General features: G+C 33.4%; 1 pseudogene; it reads right to left on the minus strand.

Moving 5' to 3' along the window:
- Nucleotides 1-7,835: 7,835 nt before the first annotated feature.
- Nucleotides 7,836-9,383, minus strand: LOC104873124 (annotated as a pseudogene).
- Nucleotides 9,384-13,922: the final 4,539 nt, after the last annotated feature.

Genomic DNA, 13,922 nt, shown 5'->3' on the forward strand with positions numbered 1-13,922 from the left:
ATATATATATATGCCTGACCACTATGAAATTCACTAATTTAGCAGGCCCCACTGCACTGTGCCAGGTGTATCTCCCACATCTAAATCTAAATCTTTTATATTCATCAAGGAGCACCTATGTTTTGTCAAAGCCTTTACGATCCTACTTACCATTTCTTGCTCATTTGTTGAAATTAACAGAGACATCAGTATAGTGGGATGATTCAATTTACTGAAGAATATGAAGATGGTAAAGATCCCTTGGAACTATATTGAGAGATGGCTGAAGATGTAATGCAGCTGAGTAATGATCATATATATTCTATTTCATGTGAATGTTAACTGGTTTTAATTCTCTGCTTTGACAGAGATGGAAAATAACACATTTGCCAGATCACTGGCTGCTATTTCTGAGACTATGTTAGTCTGCTCCAGCAAGGATAGTACATTTGACACAGCAGCTACAGTTGAGACTTCTATTTTATTGAGTTTTCAGCAATAGAGTGTCCTCCAACAGAACTCAAAAGATTTCAGATGAAGAGATGGGTCAACTAAATAAGATTTTAAAAAATCTTTGTCTCCTTTCAGTTTTAAACTCTGCTTTCCCTTCTGTAATGCAGCATTGCTCTTCACTTGTCATCTTGACTAGAAATGGTTTGGTCAGTTTTGATGGCTCCTAAACAACCTTCCTGGCTGTGATGTATTTACTCCACAGAATAAGAAACTGGTATGGAAGTTGTATAAGTTACAAATTACACACTTAGAGGTTGACGTAGTGATTTTCAAAGAGCCATCCCTTACCCAGAGCACTGTTTATTACCTAGTCCTCATAATCTCCATTCTAAGAGGAGTTCATAACAAAATTTTCACTTTCCTGGGTATCAGTACCACCTCAGGCCCTACATCCAAGAGTCCTTGAAACATCTGTATAGTTGCCTTTCTCCAATGTACATGTTCATGAATAAGTGTATTTAGGATTCTTTGGGAGAAAAACTTGGACAATTATTACAAATACATTTACCATGGATTTGAAGAACACTTTTTGCTGTGAATCTAGCTTTTCCTATAGTCAATAGCTCCTGAATATGAGATTTTGACAGTGGGCATATACTTAAGTGAAATAAATAAGTCACACGTGCAATTTATATGGTTAAGTCTTATCAACCTCAATCTTCCACTTATTTTCTATATATAAATGAATCAATAGCTGGTTAACCACCTATTTCTCCTTCTTCCTAGGAATATTGTGTTCTATTAATCATGTCATATGGGGTTTCAGATTCTGAAGAGACTGAGCTGTCACTCCAGTCTCACCTCTTATTATAGTAAATGTGCACAGGTCATCTATGATGGTGAAGAATCTAAATCCTTTCAGCTCCATTTTCAGTTCTATGGCAGCATCTCCTGTTTTTCCTGGCCCACAAGGGAAAGACATTAAGCTTCTCAGTGATATTGCTATTCCTTTCACCAGTGCAACAAAAGTTGCATTGAGTAAACAGTATCTACACTCCCAGGTAAAGTTTTTAGTCATATGTAATGTAACTCCTCTACCATGTTTCTCTCTGTGTATTGACCCCTCTTTCAGCTGTCTGTCACTGTGGTTTTAATTGTTTTCTTTCATTGAGAGCAAAACTTTGGGGTTTTTTCAAGCTTCCAAAGAGCACTTTAGTAGTATGTTAACATTTTCTCCTAGGGCCTTGCCATGAAGTTAAACCCTTTGTCTCAGGAGAGCAGCAAATAAACTCTCACTTATCCAATTTCATGATCTGCTTCATTGATTAAGCACCTCAGGAACAAATCTCATAAAAACTTTTCTGCCTTCTACTAATATGACTAGATCTTACTGATGCGTTAGTCTGTGGTCCTTTTCCTTCTTTAGCAGCTCTAGCATTTCCCTGGTAAAGTTATATTATAAATTTACCTTAGATATTTTCTTGCAAAGCAGAGGGAATAACTAGCCTTTAATATAGATGTGTGGGCCACTTACATAGGCTCAAAAGGATTGCAAAATTTAGGGATTTGGGACTTTTGATAAATTGACCAAGATGGCCATCTCAAGAATCAATATTCCATGTGTTCCTAAGAGGTTTATGATCTTGACATGTTCAATTTCCTACAGATGAGAAGTCAGCTTTTTCTGGAAGCCCTCTACTCCTACTAAGTTCTTTATTTTTCCAGCTGCAAGAATTGAGACTGTTTTTAGATTCCCAGGCTTTCTGGCTTTCAGAACTCAGATTTAATTAATTATGAATTAGTCTCAGTATTATGATGCCTTATTTTATTTTATTCTTATTGAGTTTATTGGTACATTTTAGGTATACATTACAGTTATATTCATCAGTGGGCTCCTGTACCTTTACATGACAGATCTTGGTTCTCATTTTTTCCCCTTACCCCTGCCCTCCTATCACCCCCTCCTCCCTGGTTTTTCTATAAAATGTAGTATTACTCAGCCATAAAGAATGAAAAATTAGAGTCATTCATAGGAAAATGGATGTTTATTGAGGATATACTCAAGTGAAATAAATATCACATGTGTAAATACTGAATAGTTTCTCTGGTGTGAAAAACTATAATTGTACATAAGATTCTGATGGTATAATTGATAATGTGAAATAGGAATAAAAGGGCTAAACGTGTAGGGGAAGTTGGAAGGGTAGGGGGAAGGAAATAAAGGAAAAGAAAAAATATGAGAAAATGAAAAAATGGAAATAAAGTATGATGCCTTATTTTAAATGGCCCAGTAGTACCAACCTATGGGGGCCTGATTCAACAGTCTAAATTACTGTTTCTCCAGAATCCTTTAATCACTGAAGGTACTCTTATACTTGTGCACTTTCTTTCAGCAGAACTCCATCATGGTTTGGTATTAGTAAAAGTTTTAACAATACACCACTACAACATGCTGGGGCCTGTGAGTACTCTATCCACAAACAATAATCCTCCTCATCAGTTGGCCTAGGGGAGAACCAACTCCAGACTCTCACTGTATAGTCTATAAAACCTCTATTAATGTCATCTATCAGAGAATAGACTCTCTGTGAGACGGATTCAGTGACAAATTTTAGAAGAGAATGCTCCTGGGAACAACTCCTATAGGGGAAAGCAAAGCATCAATATTTGACATAGGGATAAGTTTAATGGCAGTGCAGTCCATCTCACAGTCCAGGAAGCTTTGTAACTGGGAAAGATCTTTCCAAGTAATGCCCAATAAGGGCAATGAGGTCCTTCATCAACAATCAATCATTAGATACAAATTACCCCAAAGAAAGAAATTAAACCTTGGAAGAAGTCATTTTCTTTAACCAAGGTCAACAGCTATATTCAACCATCACTTCTACAATTTGGAATTAGGATTGTTATGAAGATGCACTAAATATAGTTTGCATTAAAGTATTTGCATAAGTCTTCTGGGAGCCAAGGAAAGAATGTTGTGGCTTATATCTAGTTGTCCCCCTGTGAACACGAGGCAGGACCTTTGTAAGATGATTTTATTATGAAAGCATTATAATTGACTTGCTGTTACAGGTGGGGCCTAGTTGGAAGAGATGGGTCACTGCGGGTATAGCTCAGAAGTTTACATTTCCCTTCCTGGATCCTACCTGGACTCTCTTTTCTTCCTATCCTCCATGACTGGAGCACATTTTCCTCTGCTATGACCCTGCACCATGCTGTCATGCTTTGACACCACAGACTGCTAAAACTTCTACAAACTCTGAGCCAAGAAAACTCTCTTCCTTACATTTCAGGTGTTGGATATTGCGTCTCAATGATGCAGAAAGTGTCCTAGACAATATCATGGGTCTGACAGGAAGAATGTGGATTGCATACCATAATGCTTACTATATAATCATTCAATCTACTTTTTGGTGACTCTAAAGCTTTAGAAATCTTTTGGTATCACTGTGGTGGAAAAAGTACTTGAATCTTGAATGTGTCATCAAGCAGACAGAAACACAGAGTAAATAATGTCTGCTCAAGTGTCCAAGAGTTTTACATTACTGCAGCTGCTTTCAGTGTAATTCATGATTGTTTCCAAAGATCCAAGACAATTACTCACTTATTTCTCCCAAGAAAATTTCTTTCAATTTTATAAGTGAGAAAGGAATGTCATAATATTTAGAGTAGAATGAGTTGATATGCTTCCAGTAAGGGCACTCCTACGATTGAACTTCTTACTAAGTTGGTCTTCCTGTGGATAAATAGGCAGCAGTATCAAAGCCCACTCATACCTTTTCCACTTTGACTTTGAGCATGCACATATAAAAATGTTCAAGATGGAAAATTCTGTTAACCATTTTTATCAAGGAATCATCCAGTCATTTAAAGATTTGTTCAACAGCTGTGTGTCTTTGAGAGATTTTGGGCTGTTGTAATATCAGGAGCTCCAAGAAGTAATGAATACAATTTCTTTCATCATCACAATGTGTTGAAAGGAATGTTTATAATTTTTTTACTCTGCATATTTTGAAATTCGTAAGAATTCTAAAAATTGGTAATTATAGATGCATTAACTTCTTAGAAGGAAGAAGTAAAGAATTAGCAAGGTCCAGAAGCAAATTCTTAGTTCAATTTGAATATTTGAATACAGTTCAATTTAGACCTAAATCCCTGGAGTTTTCAGAAGAACAAATGAGCCCTGATACCTGGAAACCATGTTTACTCTTTTTTATTTCTGATGGTACTTGTAGGATAACTTTACCTTAGAAGGAAGATAAAATGATCATCCACTATTGTCAATCATTATATAATGAAAGAGGGTCACAAAATTGAATACAGAACTATACATTTTGCTTTCAGCTTGTTTAAATCCTCTTCAGAATGCTAAATTGGAAGTTTTGTCTTAAATGCCGTTTAAGTAGAACAATTAATATAAAACATACATCATGAAATAAGTAAGACCATGTTGTTTATAAATAATGATCAGCTTAGGAAGAATGGTTTTATATACACTGCATCCTTTCCCAGAGTGTGTTTTGGAAGATGAAAATGTATTACAACTGGAAAGTCAGTGATCCAATTTGTTCCAATGCTCCAGACTTTTCTTCTTGATCCTGCATTCCTAGGAAACATTTGAGACTATACAGAAACCTCAACTTTTTCTGGATCCAGAGCAAACTGAGGATGGAACTTCCAGGCTTATATCTATACAGAAGAGACACTGAGAATTTCCCAAACTCTAGGAATATGTCCCTCATCATTACAAAACATATCACACTTGTTAAAATATTATGAAGGTCAAGTTATTATCCCAACTCCATGGAGGAAGATTCTGAGACACAGAGATATTAAATGTCTTGCTCTAAGCCACATAGCTAATAAGAATAGAGACATAATTCAAACCTAGGCAGTTTGCTTGGAGAATTTGTGGCTTTAGTTACTTGGCAATATTGACATATTATCATATTATTTATTAACAATAGTCATAAAACCAAGAGAAAGAAATGAAGAAAAAAAGAAATGAAAAATATATAAATCATACAAGTTAATCTGATTGCCCCATTTGATCCTGATCTGCTGCCCAGTTAGGCATTTGTATTTGATTTGCCCACCTTCACAAGAATCATGACTCTCAATGGATCAACAAATGTTTCAAGAAATTAATGGAAAATTTTGCTTTTGGTGATTACATTAGTCATAACTGTCCAGAGAATGACAGATATATAAGAAGAGGTTTATTACAGGAATTGGCTCATGTGATTATAGTGCCTGAGCATTTCCATGATCAGTTGTCCAGAATCTAGAAAACCAGGAAAGTTGGTGGTATATCCAGGTTCAATGACCTAAAAACCAGGAATGAAGATGGCTTTGGGCAGGAAATGATGGATGTCCTACTTCAAGTTCCCACTCCCTGCATGTTTTGCTTTTACTGGGGCCCTCAACAGTGACACCAACCCATGTTGGTGAGAGCCTCCTGCTTTATTTAGTCAACTAATTCATATGAAAATCTCTTCCAGAAATATTCTGAGACACACCAAGAAATAATGTTTTGCTAGAATTCAGCCATCTCTTAGCCAAGTCAACTTGATGTATAAAATTAGCCATCATGGTGGTGTTAAAAATATTCTTACCCCAACCACTCCTGTCAGTGCTCTGAATTATCCCAGTGGCACATTTGTTTTGTCAGCCAACTAATATCTAAATTAATTACACATGACTATCTATCACATGTGATTATTAAGCATCTTTAGTTCATTTTATTGGTTTTGATTTTTTAATAGAACTAAATTATATCTCTTTCTTTTTCTGACTTTGAAAGCAATAAGCAGCTAATGTATACAATTAATAAATAGCTTTAACCAGAGATAACACTTATTATACTTCTACTTAACAAAGTTACTAGGAACAGGTTCACAGATTCCCCCCCCCGTTTTCTTTCTTTTTTGCTCTCTCCTTTTCCTCATCCTCTTTCTGCAACTCTCCTTAGCTTTTCTGTCACCATACAATTAAGGTGCAACCTATAAATTTGGTGTTCCATTCTGCTTTGTATCATTACATATTTGTCCAGATCATTTAGTATTTTGCAGAAGCAAATTTCAATGGATAATTAAATAATGACATATGATATAGACACAGTTTAAAGGACTTCTGGACATTTTTATTTAAAAACTAAAACTAAAACAGACTTTCTGTTTCCCTAATCAGATTACTATCAGCAATTTCTAACATACTTGCATCAATCTCTTCAAGTAGATCCTATAATCTCACTTAATCTCCTCCAATCTGCACTCCATACTGCAGACAACACACTTTACAAAATTATATGGCTGCCCTTGGAATAGGGACTATGGATTTTGTTATTATTTACAGTCCCTGGATGATCTTTCTGCTGCCCAAATCTCTAATCTCATAGCTACATTTTATTCTATGAGATCTCACATGATCTTTGCTGTCTGTTTTCTCTTCTCAGAATTCATCTTTTTTGCCTAACTAATCCTTAATCCTTCCTCAAGTCAATTATCATTTTTGAAAGGAAAACTTTTCTGAAGTCTAGAACTCCAATTCTTATTTTTAGACCTTTATGGCATTGTGAACACTATATTAATAGAATAACTTCATTTTGTAGCTGTTTTATGAATTTGCTTAGTGCTTATCTTTTCCCTTATACAATAAGCTCCATTAAGTCATCAACTTAGCCAATTTTCCATTGCTAGTGCCTGTGGTAGATGGATGGTACATAAAAGTCATACACAAGCATTTATATAATAAACAAACATTTCTAGGAGAATTACAAATATTAAATTTTCAAGCATGATCACACCATGTTGGCAAAGTGTTACCATAACTTTATCAAAATTCTTCTTGATCAATAGTATAGTGAAGCATCTATATCACTGTGATCTTTATGAAATTAAATATAACCTTTTGTAAGAAAATTTTAACTGATAGACATGAAACATTATAAACTTGGTATCTTATTTATATTAATTTAAAGAAAATACTTCTCAAATTCATGTTGGTCCTTTGCAATTTTTCACTGAATCTCATAGATGATTATTGTTCATCTTTCCACTGTGGTGCTCATTTATTTCTTACTGACTCATAGTTCTCTTAATATATCAAAAGTTTTATCCATATGCCTACTCACTTGCAAATATTCTTCTTTAGCAAATATTTGCTCTTAAACTATTTACAATAATTTTGATGTTTAAAAATACTAACACTAATAATTTTAAGTATTTTTATCTGAAAACTGCATTTCTAATGCCAAGAGCAGTTTTAATGGTTATATTTTCCCAGCTTTGTACAGTATTTTCTTCTTTATGATATTTTCTTATTGTTATTCTTGGAATTTCAACTCATAGAATTCTTACATTGGATTCCTTTTATACAAACTCTTTTATAATGTCTTGTTCTTACTTTCTGGTCTCTTGTGATCTTAGAGCTAACACTGACATTTCAGGAAGGAATATGAGGGGACAGATGGGAAGAGAGTCTGAATCCGTGTCTCCATTTGGAATGCAATGAGAAAATAGAGGCCTAAGAGCTCCTTGGAAGAGAAAAATTACAAACAGGTATCTCTCCAACACATTGTAGAAGGATATGTGCCCATATTCGTAGTTCAAGAAAACTCCAACTTTTTGCATTTCCTTTTGGTTTGGTTTTCCCCCATTAAATTTACTGGCACATTTATAGCAAAAAGACAGGAGTGAAGGAAGGGCAGGGGTATAGGGAAAAATAGGAACAAAGACATATCATGTAAAGGTACAAATCCCAATGATAAGTGTAATTAATTAATTTTATTGGTACATTTAAGGTATACAATGTAGTGACATTCATCATTGGAATTTACACCTTTACATAAACCATCGTGCTTCTTATTTTTCCCTCATTCTCTGGTCCTCCCTTCAACAACTCCATCCCTCCCTATCTCCATTTTATTTCCATTTTTCTTTTTCTCATGTTAGTTGCATTCCCATCTTTCTTTTCTCCTACCTACCTCTGCCAATTCCCTTTCCCCTTTGCACGTCTTTTCCTATTTCGCATTACCTATTACAACTTTTAGTCCTTATTTACACTTTCAGTTTCTCACACTAAAGAAACGCTTCAGTAATTAAACATATGCATCCTATTTATTTCACTTAATAGTATGGATGTGCATTTCCTTTTGTAAGTAGACCTTTTTTTAAAGGGAGAAAGACCCAAAAGTTATAATCAGGACCCATCATGGATCCTATGGGTAAGAATTTTTCTGGAGATGCTTCAGGCACATTGTCCTGGTCTGCAGAATAGTCCTCTATACACACCCAGCTGCCCCTGTGTTGCCTTGTCCACAACTACTTCTCAGTAATGCTTTCCTGAGCTGAAGCTTTCTGCGCCCAACACTGAAGCACTGAAGTCAAACCTCCATGGGTTTCCAGGCATATCCTGCTGGATGTTTGCATACGTCACAGTTCTCAGGTCTTCAGATAAGGCTGGGCAGGGATGAGCTGTTTTAAGATCCAAAGTTATATATTTTTTTGTGCAATCTTAGCATTTTGGTCATTATTTTACTTGATATAAATTCAGGTCTGTGATATGAGAAGGCACTAGTGACCAAAATAGTGACCAATTTCTACCAGTGTCTTGCATTCTGGAGCAAGGCTACAGCCAGATGCTCACACTTCTTCTCCAGCTCTGTTGTGAGCTCTTGGAGACTGCAAAGGTGTTCAGAAACCTTGGCTTCACTCTCCTTCAATTTATTAATGTTCTCTCTCTCCCAAAACTCAAGTCTCTGTAGAATTTCTCCTCTAGCTCTGTAATAAGTCTCATCAGTGGATTCTGATTAGCTTCTCTCAAGTTGTCAAATTTACATCCTAGGAGTCTCAGAAAGTGCATCTCATTCTCTTCTCTCAACAGCTGAACCTTATCCTACATTCAGACTCAATTGTCTCTTCAAAATTCCACTCCTCTTCCTGAATCATCATCATTCTTTCTTGCTCATTGGCCAAAATACTTTTAGCTTTTCGGTTTTTCTTTGGAGTCTTTTAATAAATATTTTAATTTTAATACAATCAATTTATCAGTCTTTTATGGCTAAGATATGCTTGCATTCTTTAGAAAATCCTTCACCTATACTTCCACCCAAGAGATTCAGGTTGTTCCCTTTATATTTAATTCATTAATTTACTTGGATTTGGAGTGTGTGTGTGTGTGTGTGTGTGTGTGTGTGTGTGACATAAGGATCTAAGATTGTTTTTTTCTTCCAATCTGTATAACTGGTTTTTCAATGTCCACTTTTTATTGTATGGTCCATTTCTCAATTGTGTCATTCACGAAAGTTCATATTTGTATGCTTATGAGCCCTGTGTACTGTTCCACTAGTTAATTTGTCTATTTCTGCAAGAGTATTCCACTGCCTTAATTGCTACAGCTCTACAATAAATATTGGTATCTGGCTATTCTTCGCTTCCTACTTTTTTGGTGAAAGATGTATTGGCCATTTATTATTCCATATCATTTTTATAATAGCCTTGTCATGTTACATAGTAAAATCTTGTAATTTAATTGGAGTTATATTAAAGGACTAGATAATTAGAGAGCAACATTCTGACAATATTAAATAGGTATCAATCTATTTATCTAATTGATATATGGTTCATTTTACTTATGTCTTCATCACTGGTGTCGGGTAAGGTGTTTCTTTATATAGAAACAGTATATATAAAGTCTTTCTATAGTGTCTCTATATGAATCTTATAAATTTTATTGTGTTCATCTCTAAGCTTTTAAGTTGTCGCTATTGTAAATATTCATACCTAGTGTATAGAAATGCAACAGGTTTTTAAATTTTTTTATTGGTACATTTTAGGAATACAGTACAATTACATTCATCATTGGGATCTTGTACCTTTATAAGATGTATCTTAGGTTCTTATGTTTTTCCCCATTCCCTCAGCCTCCCTTCACCCCCTCCACCCTTCCCTATTTACAAAGACTTTGTTTCCATTTTTTAATTTTACACATATTTTTCCCCTCTAACCTTTCCCCTACCCCTCCCATGTCTTCTTACACCTTTAGACCTTTTTTCCTATTATACAATATCAATTATACATTTTTATCCTCATTTACACTTTTAGTTTCTCACACTAGAGAAACTATTTGGTATTTACATGTGTGTCCTATTAATTCCACTTAAGAGTATGTCCTCATGCATCCACTTAGCTATAAATGTCTCTAGTTTCTCATTCTTTATAGCTAGTAGTACTCCATTAAAAACAAAACAAAACATCTTTATCCATTCTCCAGTTGATGGGTAATTGGGTTGTTTCCAAGTTTTGGCTATTACAAATTGTGCCACTATAAACATGAGTGAGCATATATCACTGTGGTATGATCCTTTTAATTATTTGGGGATATTAAATATAAATCTAGTTACCTAAATAACTCTCATATATAGATATTATGTCTTTGTATAGACAAGTCAATTTGAATATAATAAAGGTTTTATTTCTTCTTTCTCAATATTTATGCTTGCTTTACTTATTTATTGTACTACTGAAGACCTCAAATATGATTTTTCACAGAGAAATAATATATCAAATACTTTATATGGTGGCTAGTTGTATTCAATCTCACATTTTAAAATTTTGAATTATGTTAATTTCAGAAATTGCCCTTTAATCTAAGAAATTTATCGTAGTATTTTCTCCCACACCTATTGAAATATCATGTAGATATGTTCTTCTGCTGTATATTTTCAAATACAATATTATTTAAATGTAGAATGATTTTCTAATATTTTTGTAATTTTAAATCTATTTGAGTTCCAGGGATAAACCTTTTGTGCACTCCTAGATTTAGTTTGCTAATTTTTAGTTCAGTATTTTTTGTATCTGTATTCAGAAGGGTAATGGATAAATACTTTTCTTTTGCTTCTTCTGCCCTCATCTGGTGTAGGTTCCAAGTTTATACTGTAATATCCTTTTTCCTAGTAAAATAATTGAAGACTCCTTATAGTATTCCTTCACACTTCAAAAGGTTTTTCACAAGATCATATGATCTGTTCATTGAAAACTTATCAGAACTCACCTGCAAAAAACATTTAGAAATGGTATTTTTTGTGTGAATATTTTTTCTTGCCAAAAGTTAACTGTTTATTAAGAACCACACAGTCCAAGACTTGTCATGTAGAGGTACAAGATCCCAACAATGAATGTAACTGTACTGTATCCCTAAAATGTACCAATAAACTCAATTAAAGCTGAAAAAAAAAAGAACCACATAGTCCAAACAATTTAAATCTACAAACTATCTCTTAAATCTATTTCATTAAACTTTTAAAACTTATATTTACTTCATAATTATTAATGCTAACATGGAAAAATTAATCAATTTCAATTAAAGGATTAAAACATATATCTTTTCACAAGTACAAATACTACAGTAACATAATTTTACCCATAATGTTTTTATTCATGTTTCCCTGAAGACAATGCTAGCAGATAAAAATTGCTACTTTTCTGCCCAATGTTTTCAATACTGTAATAATCATTGTGTTACAGTCAAATATTTCTCCAATTCACAAAACATTTGATATTTACCATATTTTTAAAGTTAACTTCCTTTCTTTCTTTCTTTTCTTTTTTTTTTTTTTTTTTTTTTTTTTTTTTTTTTTGTACTAGGGATGAAACTTGGGACCTTACGCTTGTGAGGCAGGTCACAGAACCGCTAAGCTAAATCCTCAGCCCAACTTTCTTTCTTTTTGTTGTTATGGAAAATTCAAACATCAGAGATTAGTTTATAATGAACGCTTTGAATGTCTCATCCAGTTTGAACCATAATCAGATTAAGGAAAATATTGTGTAGAAAACACACTCAATCCCTTGTCTCTAAACCTAAGTTACAGTGAAGTTAATACCAAAAATCACTGTCTTTCATTTTAAATATATTTCTTTCATTTTACATATATTTCAAAATAATGGTTCTTATGGCATAGGCTGCCAGTGATCTGTAAGATCCTTTCATGGGGCTCATTTTTATAATAAGTCTAACACAGTAGTTGCCCTTTTGCTCTCCCTCCTTTCATGAATAGACAGTAAAATTTCCCAGAGGGCTCATTACATATTAAAAAAGATTGAATGCAAAAATAAACATAACACTCCATCCGTCTTCTATTAAGAAAGTTATCTTAAATATTTGCAGACATAAAATAATGCCACACTTATCACCGTGTTTTGTTTTTAAAAGTATAGCTTTTATAATAGGTATGCAGTTATATTATTGTTATTTAAAATGAAATAATAAATATTTTGTTTTAATTTTTGAGTTCTAAATTTCTAATATATATTAATAAGTATATTTGTTTAAATAACTCTGAAGTCCCCAGTAACTTTTAATATCATAAGATGTTATAGGACCAAAAATTTGATAACAAATGTTCTCATATAAAAGCATTTAAAAAAAACTATAACCATCATTCTGTCACAGGTAAAAACTAACAACAATTGCTAAAGTCATTAGATATTGTAGTCAATATTCAAATATCCCTCATGTTATAATAGAAGTTTTTATAATTCTTTAATTTTTGTTTATATCAGAATAAAGAAAAAGTCTTCTGTCACAATATGAATCCATTTTAAACTGAGTTCTACTATTCATTATTTTTCTTCCAATTTATTTGTTAAAAAGAATAGATTATTTTTCTACATAGCTTTTGCAATTTGAATTTTACTGATTATATCATAAGGTATTATTTAATTATATTCCTCTGCTCTACGTATTTTCCAATACATTATTTTTAAATGGAAAAGTATAAGCAGCTTTAGATTTACTTTTTTAGCAAAAGACCTTAGAGGTTTAGCAACACAGAGGTTTTTTCTCTGTGTTTATAATGTGACTTGTCTTTGATGTTCATTGCATAAATCTATTAATTTTCTAAATGTTTGCAAAATGGTGATATAACTCTATTATTTGTTCTTCCGTTAACAACTGAAATACTTCCATAAAATTAATGTTTGCTCTTAATTTGGTTTCAATGTAACAACCTAACTTTGTATCTAGAATAATTATAGAAAACTGGTATTTTCTTCTCTGTGAAGGCCCTTTTCTAAGAGCATAACACTTCTATTGGTAATTAGAAGGTAACTTTCATACCTAGAAACAGTTAAAGTGAAGAACTTAACTTTTCAGTTTGATGCTGGTAAGATTTAGTTCTGCCTCCAGAGAGGTGCAAAGTATCAGAGAAACATAGGAAGAAGCAATCTCACCAACATATATGAAAGTGTTTAACTTAACACACTCACAGAAAATCTGTAAATTGCCATTTACTGTTAAGTTGCATTTGTAATTTCATTTTGTTGAAAGGTTCTTTTGTCCCTAAGCATAGGACTGAAAACCTGATATAGACTCAATTGGTGTGTATCATAATGCCAAAAAAAAAAAAATGTCCTTCACTATACCAGTAGTTTTCTGCCAGCTCTAGAGAAGGTCATCAATATTCAAGACATTATTTAGCCCAACAG

This window comes from Fukomys damarensis, unplaced genomic scaffold, assembly GCF_012274545.1.
Source record: "Fukomys damarensis isolate Sample0158 unplaced genomic scaffold, DMR_v1.0_HiC HiC_scaffold_24, whole genome shotgun sequence".
Lineage (NCBI taxonomy): Eukaryota > Metazoa > Chordata > Mammalia > Rodentia > Bathyergidae > Fukomys > Fukomys damarensis.